Source organism: Rhincodon typus, chromosome 10 (assembly GCF_021869965.1).
Source record: "Rhincodon typus isolate 14 chromosome 10, sRhiTyp1.1, whole genome shotgun sequence".
NCBI lineage: Eukaryota > Metazoa > Chordata > Chondrichthyes > Orectolobiformes > Rhincodontidae > Rhincodon > Rhincodon typus.
Window position 1 is genome coordinate 58,713,803 of NC_063341.1, and position 11,456 is coordinate 58,725,258.

Genomic DNA, 11,456 nt, shown 5'->3' on the forward strand with positions numbered 1-11,456 from the left:
AGGCTCAGCCTGGTAATCTACGTGACACTCACACCTTCGCATTTCTTGTTGACGCCATCAATTCTGAGCTCCGACCCATTTCCCAACTCTTTTACTGAAGTCCTCATCTGCCAACGTTACCACAGTGGTAACCAGCAACCCATGTCCTTTATTGGACTACTGTGTCACACAATTGTTTTGATTTGCTCCCATCAGAATTATTGCCCTTTCCACAACCCAGTTTCCTGCCTCCAATTCCCACAATGTGCCTCCCCACCTCCTTATCACAGCAGAGCCCTCTGATAACCCACCTTGACTTTTGTAAAAAGGCCTCCAGGTCTCTGTGGCACACACCTCTGACTAACTTAAATAAACAACCTTGACTGATGAGTGGTTAGATTCCTGATGGATATCTGAGCAGCTCATTGATTAACTGACTGCAAATCCCAGGACAGTTTGCACTGGACCGGAAGACCCATGACCCGCTCCCCAGACTGTAATGGTACAGAACTGCTGCTCTGACCCTTGAATGCCCCATGAAGCTGACTGACCACATCCAAGCTCTGGATTGAGACTAGATGATGCTTTTGACTTACTGCGCTGGTACAGTGCCATGTGCCATGACTGATGGCAGTTCCACTGGACTTGACTGAGGATGACTCCCCTTAGGCTTTCAGACATTGCCATTTAATTGCAGTATGTTTGCCGTGTAAGTACCACATGGTATAGGTGTAACATTGATGTAGTACTATGCTGTACAGCAACATGTCTACTCCCCCAGCACCCCCCGCACCCCCACCCCCATTGCTGACAGATATGATAATCTGCCTGGATTTGTCCTGCTTTAACAAGCAAGGTAAGACAGAAGTAATGTAAGCTTCGAGATAGCAAGAACTGCAGATGCTGGAGTCAGAGATAACACAGCGTGGAGCTGGAGGAACACAGCAGACCAGGCAGCATCAGAGGAGCAGGAAATTTCAGATCATGACCCTTCACCAGAAATGCAGGAGGGGGAAGGGAAGTGGGAAATAAATAGAGGGAGGAAGGTAGGTGGGATGGTGATAGGTGAGTGCAGATAGGGAGTGATGGGGATTGGTCAGTGGGATGGGTGGGGCAGTTAGGTGGGAGAGAAGATGGACAGGTTGTGTCAGGTCAAGGAGTTTGGGATGAGAGGGTGGTTTGGATATGGGATGAGGCCAGGGTGGGGAGATTTTAAAACTGGTGAAATCCATGTTTGGGTCATCGGGCTGTAGGCTCCCGAGGTGGAATATTAGGTGTTGCTCCTCCAGTTTGCTTGTAGCATCATTGTGTCACTGGAGGAGGCCTAGGATGGACATGTCACCCAGGGAGTGTGAGGGGGAGTTAAAACGGTTTGCAACCAGAAGGTGCTGTCGTTTATCGTTAACTGAGTGCAGATGCTCCATGAAACGGTCTCCGGGGCTACACTTACTTGTATGTTCTGAATTGGGTGGTAAAGCACTAAAAGGCAAAGCAGAGATGCTGTGAGTATTGAAGTAGGTACAAAGTAAGTAAGCACTAAGAACATTAGGGAAGAGCCCTGAACTGCACCCTACTTCAATGCATGAGATGGCTGTATGAAAACAAAGCAGCCTGACAATAGCAAGACAATGAAAGGTGCTGGTGTGCTCCAAAGTGCAGTGTTAAAGTAGATAACTTATTCTGATTGAATCAGTTGTGTGATGAGTAAAACTGCAGATACTGAAGATCCGAAACAAGAATAGAAACTGCAGGTCTGGCAGTGTCTGTAGAGTGAAAGCAGACTTAAAGTTTCGAGTCCAAGGGTCACTGGATTCTAAAAGTTAAGTCTACTTTCTCTCCACAGATACTGCCAGACCTGCTGAGTTTCTCCAGCCATCTCTCCTGAAGGTATGTGATGATGTGATGAGGCTGGTGCACCTTTGATGCCAACCTCTGTGGTGTAGTGGGGAAGTGCAGCAAGTCACTGCCCTGAGGCTTTGGGGAAAGTGTTTAGAATATGGGACTTGGCCCCACAGGGAATAACCGATTCATCTTGAGTAGATGCATTCAAAGGGAAGCTGGAAAGTCTCACAGTGGGGAGATCAATTGAAGTTTATATTGATAGAGTTTGATAAAGAAGGGTAGGAGGAGGCATGTGTGGAGTATGAGTATCAGCATGGACCAATTTTGCCATTTGGCCAGTTTCTATGCTGTGAATTTTATGCAATACACGGAGACACCAACTAATCAATAGCGACAGTGAGGATATGAATGCTTAGTAAGAACAACTTGTTAATGTTGTGCTATATTATATGGTATCACATAGCGCTACAATGTACTGGCATTTTGTGTTATGTATGCTTCGTTGTGCTTTTCTATTAAGATGTGTTTTCTTTTTATGTATTATATTTTGCTATGTCTTGTATTGAACTGTTGTATCTTCTAAGCACATTTCTATGAAGCCCTACGATCAATGTCTGATGTAGAATTCTATTGATGTCTGTAAGCTGTGTTAAATTCAGTTGTGATGCATTATCTATTCTGTTACCCATGCTGTATTGCTTTCAGCTGCATTCTGCATGGTAATGGCCCAGAAGTTGCTTGGGTATCTTGCAGTGAGTGTAAGAGGGGGATTGCTTTGTTCACTGTTCAACTTCAATTATTTTTACAGTGCAGGTTGCTGAAAATGAAAATGGCTAACTGTGTTAACATGCCATCTGGGACCACAGCGAATGATGGTCTACCTCCTTAACCAATTAGATTCAAGGATAGTGAAAGAAATAGGGCAAATAACAAATAAGGGCATAAAGTGAATTGGAGTCAATTTGGACAAGAAAATGAAGAGAAGGGAAGAAAACTTAAGAGACAGTGAAAAATATGAAACAAAATGCAAGAAAAGAAAAGGCAAACCATTCCAGGAGTTATTTTTGAGAAAGGAATAAAAGCAGGTGTGCTAGGTGGGTACAATTCAAAAGGACACATGTTTAAAAGTCTCATAATTTTGGGGTTAATTGCTGATTGTCATGATTTAGATTTCAGAACCATTCAAATAAGTACCTAATGTTTAATAGTTAGCACTGATGAGGAGCAATTTTCATGGAACAGTTTATGTAACCTCACTGGAGTCCCCAGCGGTGAAGGTACAGAGGAGGAAGGATAACCTGCACAGAGGAGGAGGGTGTGTAGGGATTTGGAAAGAAACAACAAAGGCAAATATTCTAGTAGATATGGGTCAAGGCCAGTAGAGAGGTGACAGCCAGAAGTCCAGTTCCCAGGATATGGTTCGAATGAGGCAAAAAATAAATCCTATTTCATATGGGTTGCTGATGTAAGATCCCATCACACAAATGCATCTCTATAACTGCACAACAACCAGCATCACAACATCAACACACTTCATCCACCACCCAGCCATACATTGGCATTCACACACACATGTATTCTTCATAGACACTGCTTCCAACTCATAGTACGTCAAGCATGAGAGACATTACACATACATGCACACACGCGCACACCCACATACGCACACGCACACAAATATCATTTACTTTAGATTTTGAACTAGTTATATGTGGGATGTTGTCTGTGTCTTTGAAGATGTTTAATATTAACTTGTAAATATCATTACAGCCATGGAAATTTCTTTTTAAAAAAAAAAGTATGAAAGAGATAGTTCTTGGAGGCTAATGGGAATTTGTTTACATGAGAGAGTTCTACAATGAACAAAGTAAACAGTTATGTATTAGGTTTTCAGTTTAGAAGATCAACAATGTTTGTTTGGGAGCAAATTAGTGCAGATGCTGGAATCTTTAATGAAAACAACAAATGCTGGAGATCACAGTGGCTCAGGCAGCATCCATGGAGAGAGAGCAAGTTAACACTTCGAGTCTGAATGACTCTTCATGAGAGCTTAAATGAAGTGTGGAGGGGGCAGCATTTATGCAATAGTTGGGGGGGGATTGTGTGGACTGGTGGCAGCGGTGGTATGCAGAGTGTTGGTGGAGAAAAGATGTTGAATGTTCAGATTAAGTCATTGGAATGTGAGAATGGCAGAACACCGGTGTGTCTAACTGCCAGACTTGAAAGAGAAGACAGTCCCACTGGGCTGGGAGGAGGGGAGAGGCGACATGGTGGCAGAGAATGTAACAAGTAAAGCTGAACCAAAGGGAACAAATTGGGGGTTGGTTCGCAAATTGAAAATGTTGAACCCAATATTAAGTCCAAAAGGCTATAGAGTGTCTACTCTGAAGATCAGATGTTGTTCCTCCAGTTTGCACTGTGATTCAATGGAACACTGCAGCATGTTGAGGACAGACAAGTGGGCATGTGAGCAGGACACTGTGTTGAAATGACCAGCTATGGGAAGGTTGGGCCCATGCTTGCACACAGACCACAAGGTGTTCTGCAAAGCAGTCACACAGTGGGCATTTGGTTTCTCCAATGTACAGTAAGCCACATTGGGTGCAACACATACAATACACAAGATTGGAGGAAGCACTGGTGAAATGCTGCTTCACCTGGAAAGACTGTTTAGGCCCTTGGATGGTGAGCAGGGAGGAGGGGAAGAGGCCAGTGTTACACCTTCTGCAGTTACATGGGACAGTGATATGGGAAGGGGATGGTGTTGGTGGTCATGAAACGGACTTGGGTTTCATGAAGGGAATGATCCCTGCGAAATGAACACAAGGGGAGTGATTGGGAAGACATGTTGGTGATAGCGATCTGCTGGAGTTGTCTGAAATGGTGGAGAACTATAGGAACAACATCTCGTCTTCAGACTAGCACTTTACAGCCTTTTGGACTTAATATTGAGTTCAACACTTTCAAATTATAAACCAATTCCCACTTCTTCTCTTTCTTTTAGCTTTACTTGTTGCATTCTCTGTCACCATGTCCTCTCTTCCCTCCCCATAGCCCAGTGGGACTGTCTTCTCTTTCAGGTCTGGCAGTTAGACACATCATTGTTCTGCCGTTCTCATATTTCGATCAATTAATCTGAACTGTCAACATCTTTTCTCCACCACCTCTATACATACTACCACCACCAATCCCCACCCCACCCCCGCACCCCCACTATTGCATTATGCTGCCCCCTCCACACTTCACTTTAGTTCTGATGAAGAGTCATCTCGACTTGAAATGTGAGCTTGCTCTGTCTCCATGGATGCTGCCTGATCTGCTGCAATCTCCAACATTTGTTATTTTCAACGCGTTTTTCTTTTGATTAGACAAAACACCCATGGCTGAGACATGACAGATGTGTGGCCTCTCCAATATCCTCACAAATCCACAAGTATTCCTGGTCTTGAATGCCCAAAACATTTCTTTCTCCCAAATCTATACAGTCTCATCTCTCACATTCTCGTTTAGCACCACAAGTTCTACACCCTGACCCTTCTAGCTTTGTCCTTGCAGGCTCTGAGGACAAGAATCTGCCTCACTGCCCTTAACAGAAAGTGCAGGAGAGAAAGAATCACCATTTCCTTAAGGAAAAGAAGGAGGAAAGTAAGGAAGAAGGTACTGAACCAAATACTAACAGCTCAGAGACTGACATCACATGGAACTTACAGGGATTAGGGGAGAATACAGATCGACGAATGCCATGCACCATTGGGTACTGGTGGGCAGAAACCACACTGGATTGAAAGTATACAAGATGCCACCTTGACAGGATGCCAGGCCACATAACAATTCTTCTGCGGCAAGTTGGAGTTGTGACGGCAAGACAAAACAGCTTAGAATCTTGCAGGATGAAGATCCATATCCACATTTCCCAATAATCTTAGTAATAATGTCTAACCTATTAGTTTGACTCAGATCTGATTGTCACCATGCAATAAGCTACATCTAGTTTAATGTAAGGGGGTCTTCTCATTAAGACTTAGCAGTGTCTTTCCGCTTACCACCGTCAACCAAATAGACCCTTAGACTCAGTGAAGGTAAGAGGGTGGTGGCAGCGAACTACCCCAATCGTAAGCTGATACTGAATGGCATTGTTGCACATACAATAAAGTTATGACCAGCCACTACAGACCAGCTGATTTAACTTCAGTAGTAGCAAAGATTCTAGAAACAATAATTTAAGACAAAATTAGTAATCATGTCGGTAAAAACAGGTTAATTGAGGAAAGCCATTATGGATTCGTTAAGGGTAAATTATATTTGATTAGATCACTTGAGTCCTTTGAAGAGATAAGAGAAAAGGTAAATGAGGATAATGCTATTCATATGGTGGTGTAAATTGCCCTGCAAAAGACATTTAAAACAGTGCCACACAAAAGGCTTGCAAGCAAAGTTGGAGCACATACAATAAAAGGCAGAGTAGCGACATGGATACAAAATCAGCTCAGTGAAAGAAACCAGGGAGTAATGGTTTATGGATCCTTTTTGGACTGAAGAAAAGTTAGCAACGGAGATCTACAGGGGTTAAAAGTTGGAACCTTTGCTTTTCCTGAGATATAATATGTATATATGTGTTAATGGCCTAAACCTTGGTATTCAGAGTGCAATTTCAAAATTTGTAGATGATATGATATTTGGAAGAATTGAGAACTGTGAGAAGGATAGTGTGGAACTCCAACAGGTCATAAACAAGTTGTAGAATGAACAGACAAGTGGCAGATGAAATTCAGTGAGGAGAAGTGTATAATTCATTTTGGTCAGAAGGATGAGAAGTGACAATACAATGTGAAAGGTACAACTCAAAGGGGTGAAATAGCAGAGGGACCTGGATGTACATGCCCATAATTCATTAAGACACTTGAGAAATGCATACAGAGTGTTGGGTTTTAGGAATACAGAGTACAAGAGCAGCATCATTCTCAGTTATAGGGCCACACTTTAGGAAAGATTTGAAGGCATTAGAGAGTGTAGAAAGGATTCACAAAAATGGATTCAGGGTTGAGGAATTTAATTGTGTCGAAAGATAGATTGGAGTAATTGGGATTAATTTCCTTGGAGGAGAAAAAGTTGAAAAGAGATTTTATGGTGAATGGTAGGGCTTTAAGGAGTGCTGTGGAACTGAGGCACCTTGAAATTCAGGTGCACGGTTCTCTGAAAGTGGAGTCACAGGTAGACAGGGCAGTGAAGAAGGTTTTTGGCACACTGGTCTTCATCAGTCAGGGCATTGAGTATAGAAGTTGGGAAGTTATGTTGCAGTTGTACAGGACATTGGTGAGGTCACACTTGTTATGTTCAGTTTTGTTCATCTTGCTGTAGGAAGGATGTTATTAACTGGAAAAAGTGCAGAGGAGATTTACAAGGATGTTTGTTTTTTCTATTCATTTGTGGGATGTGGGCGTCACTGATTGGTCAGCATTTCTTGCCCATCCCTAGTTGTCCTTGAGAAGGTGGTGGTGAGCTGCCTTCTTGAACCGCTGCATTCCTGCTGTAGGTTGACCCACAATGCTATTAGGGAGGGAATTCCGGTTTTTGACCCAGCGACAGTGAAGGAACGGCGATATATTTCCAAGTCAAGAAGGTGAGTGACTTGGAGGGGAACTTGGAGGTGATGGTGTTCCCATATGTCTGATGCACTTGTCCTTCTAGATGGAAGTGGTCGTGGGTTTGGAAGGTACTGTCTGAGGATCTTTGGTGAATTTCTGTTGCCAGGATTCAAGGGACTGAGTTGTAGGGAGAGTTGACAGGCTAGGACATTTTTCCCCTGAGCGTAGGAGACTGAGGGGAGAATCTTACAGAAGTGTATAAGATCATGAGAGGCATGGATAGGGTGAATGCAGTCAGTCTTTTTCCCAGAGTTGGGGAATCGAGGACTAGAGGGTATCAGTTTAAAGGTAAGAGGGGAAAGAATCCATAGGAACCTGAGGGGCAACCTTTTTACACAGAGGATGGTACGCAAATGGAATGAGCTGCCAGTGGAAGTGGTTGAGGTGGGTACATTAACAACATTTAAAAGGCATTTGGATGAATACATGGATAGGAAAGTTTAGAAGAATATGGGCCAAGTGCAGGGAAATGGGGTTAACATAGATGAACTTTTGGTCAGCGTTGACCAGTTGGGGCTGAAGGGCCTGTATCTGTGCTGTAGGGTTATATGACTCTATGAGATTGATAGAAGTTCTCATAATCATGAAGGGTCTGGACAGAGTGAAAAGGGAAAACACGTTTCCATGAATGATAGAAGAATTAAGAACTTGAGAACTTGTTTTAATGTAATTGGCAAAAAAAATGGAGACGTGATGAGAAACTCTTCTTTGTGCACAAAGCAATGAAGATAATGTACCGCTCGATAACATGTTAGAGGCAAATTCAATCAAGGCAATCAAGGGGAATCGGACTATGAACTGAAAAGGAAGAGAAAGTTGAGAATACAATGCAGTGGGAATAGGTTAATTGTAAATTCAGAGAATTAGCACAGACACAACAGGCCGAATAGACCCCCAATTGTGCATTATCAATTTTCTGATTCAGTTTTGTTTCTATTTATGTTACAAACAGTAACAATTTTTAATCATCACTTGGAATTTGATAGTGCAAGCTGCCATTTTTGCAAAAATAGCATATATAATGCAAAACAGTCTCCAATTTATGATGATTTGCAACTCATATTGCTGGGTGTTTTAAACACTACTCTCATTTTGACTTACCATCTTCCAGTGATTTCTGGGCCATTAGGTTTGGCTCAGTTGTGCTATAGTATATTACACTATTGTGTAATTTTGTATTCTCTGTGTTGTTATATTTTGTTATATTGTGCCAAGTCTTCTTATACTATATTTTATTCTGGCAAGTGGTATTGAACTATATTGAACTGCACTTTGCTATGCTGTACTGTTATAGTACCTTGCTCTACATTGGATATACTGTGCTTTGCTGCGCTATTGGACATTTTGCTGTGTGTCCTTTCATTCCTTGTCATTGCTTGCAGTCTACTGATGCAAATTCTAGATATGTCATGAAACAATGTCCTGGTTCAGCAGTATTTTTAATTTTACACTAATTACATTTGCTACAGGCTTATTGCATTCTAATGGAAAGATATTTGTCTTGTTACAGTCAAGCATTTCACAGAAGGAAGGCTTCTAAAATTCCATTCAAGAGTTTGACAAACCATGTATCAGGCATAGGGAGATATTAAGAACTGCAGATGTAGTGTGGAGCTGGAGGAACACAGCAGGTCAGGCAGCATCAAAGGAGAGGAAAGTCGACGTTTCGGGTCAGGACCCTTCTTCAGAAACGGGGAAGGGGAAGGGAGCTGGGAAATAAATAGAGGGAGGAGGGGTGGGGCTGGGGAAAGGTAGGTGGGTTGGTGATAGATGGATGCAGGGAGGGAATAGTGGGGATTGGTCAGTGGTTATGTGGGAGAGAAGATAGATTGTTTCAGTTCAAGGAGACGGGGATGAGAGGGTGGTTTGGACGTGGGATGAGGCCGGGGGCATGTGGGGAGATTTTAAAGCTGGTGAATTCCATGTTTAGGTCATCGGGCTGTAGGCTCCCAAGGTGGAATATGAGGTGTTGCTCTTCCAGGTTGTGTGTGGTGTCATTGTGACACTAGAGGAGGCCCAGGATGAACATGTTACGCAGCGAGTGGGGGGGGGGGAATTAAAATGGTTGGTGACCGGAAGGTGTTGTTGTTTGTCACGTACGGAGTGCAGATGCTCCACGAAATGGTCCCTGAGTCTGCATTTAGTCTCAACACTGTACAGGAGCCCACATCAGGAGCAGCGGATGCAGTGGGCCAAGTTGGAGAATGTACAGTGAACCCATGTCTGATATGGAATGATTGTTTTGGGCCTTGAATGGAGGTGAGGGGGGAGGTGTAGGGGCAGGTGTAGCACTTCCTGCGGTTGCAGGGAAAGGTGCCGGGTGGGTAGGGTTAGTGGGGAGTGTAGAGTGGACAAGGGAGTTGCGGACAGAGCGGTCCCTATAAAAGGCAGATAGGGGTAGGGAGGCAAATAACTTTTTAGTTGAGGGGTCAGATTGTAGGTGGTGGAAGTGACAGATATGCTGGATGCGGAGGTTGATGGGGTGGTATGTGAGGACAAGGGGGATTCTGTCTTTGTTTTTGTTGGGGGTAGGGGATGTGAGGGCAGAGGTGAGGGAAATGCAAGAGATGAGGTTGAGGGCATTTTTGATCACTGGAGGAGGGAACGTTGCGTTCCTTGAAATAGGAGGACATCTAGGATGTGCAGGAGTGGAACGCCTCATCTTAGGAGCAGACGTGATGGATGTGGAGGAATTGGGAGTAGGGCATCACATTCTTGCAAGAAGGTGGGGGAGAGGAGGTGTAGTCAAGGTAGCTATGGGAGTTGGTGGGCTTGAAATAGATGTCGGTGTTGGGGTGGTTACCAGAGATGATGACGGAGAGGTCCAGGAAGGGGAGGGAGGTATCAGAGATGGCCCAGGTGTTGGTAAAGTTGATGAGCTGTTCAAGATCCTCATGGGAGCGCCAGGCAGTGGTGATACAGTCATCGATGTAGCGGTGGAAGAGGTGAGGGATGGTGTCAGTGTAACAGCAGGAAAGGAACTGTTCCACATATCGATTTCATGGAGCATCTGCAGTCTGTACGCAATAATTGACAACACCTTCCAGTTGCTGAACATTTTAAGTCCCCCTCCCATTCCCTTGGGGAGATGTCCATTCTGGGCCTCCTCCAGCACCACAGTGACAACATGCAAACTGGAGGAACAACACCTCATATTCTGCCTTGGTAGCCTGAACATAGAATTCACCAGTTTTTAAATCTCCCCACCCCTGGCCTCATCCCACATCCAAACATCCCTGTCATCCCCGCCTCCTTGACCTGACACAACCTGTCTATCACCTATCCGCCCCACCCATCCCACTGACCAATACCCACCAATCCCTACCTGCACGCACCTACCACCATCCCAGTTCCCTTGCCCCTCCCCAGTTCTGAAGAAGGATCCCAACCCAAAACATTAACTTTCCTGCTCGTTTAATGCTGCCTGACCTGCTGTGTTCCTCCAGCTCCACACTGTATTAGACCATGTATCAAGTATATTATACTCAACATCAAATAGTGTGGTGACAAAATTCCACACTATGTTTGACACTTCAATTAGGACAAGTCCTGCAGGGCCACACACACACACACACACACACACACACACACACACACACACACACCCCTGATGGCACTACTAGAGAAGTCTGACTGGTCAGATGGACATCATTAGAATGAAACCTGGCTTAGACTGCCTTTTTAAAAATTATTGTTAACATGGAGGTCCCTTACTAAAACGTAACCATGAAAAGTGATAGAGCTTCTTTAAATACAGAACAGCAGTTTATTACGCAAAATAATAAATAAATAGAAACTAAGCTAGCTATGCACAGAACATGGTTAGAGAGAGCTTAAAACACAGTGCAAAACAAACTTTCATCCTGTTTTCCAACATTATTCATTGCAGAGACTCAAATGTGGACAAATCTGGATTTTCTAAACTAAAATCAATCCTTGATTAGAGACAACAAGGTGCAGAGCTAGATGAACACAGCAGGCCAAGCAGCA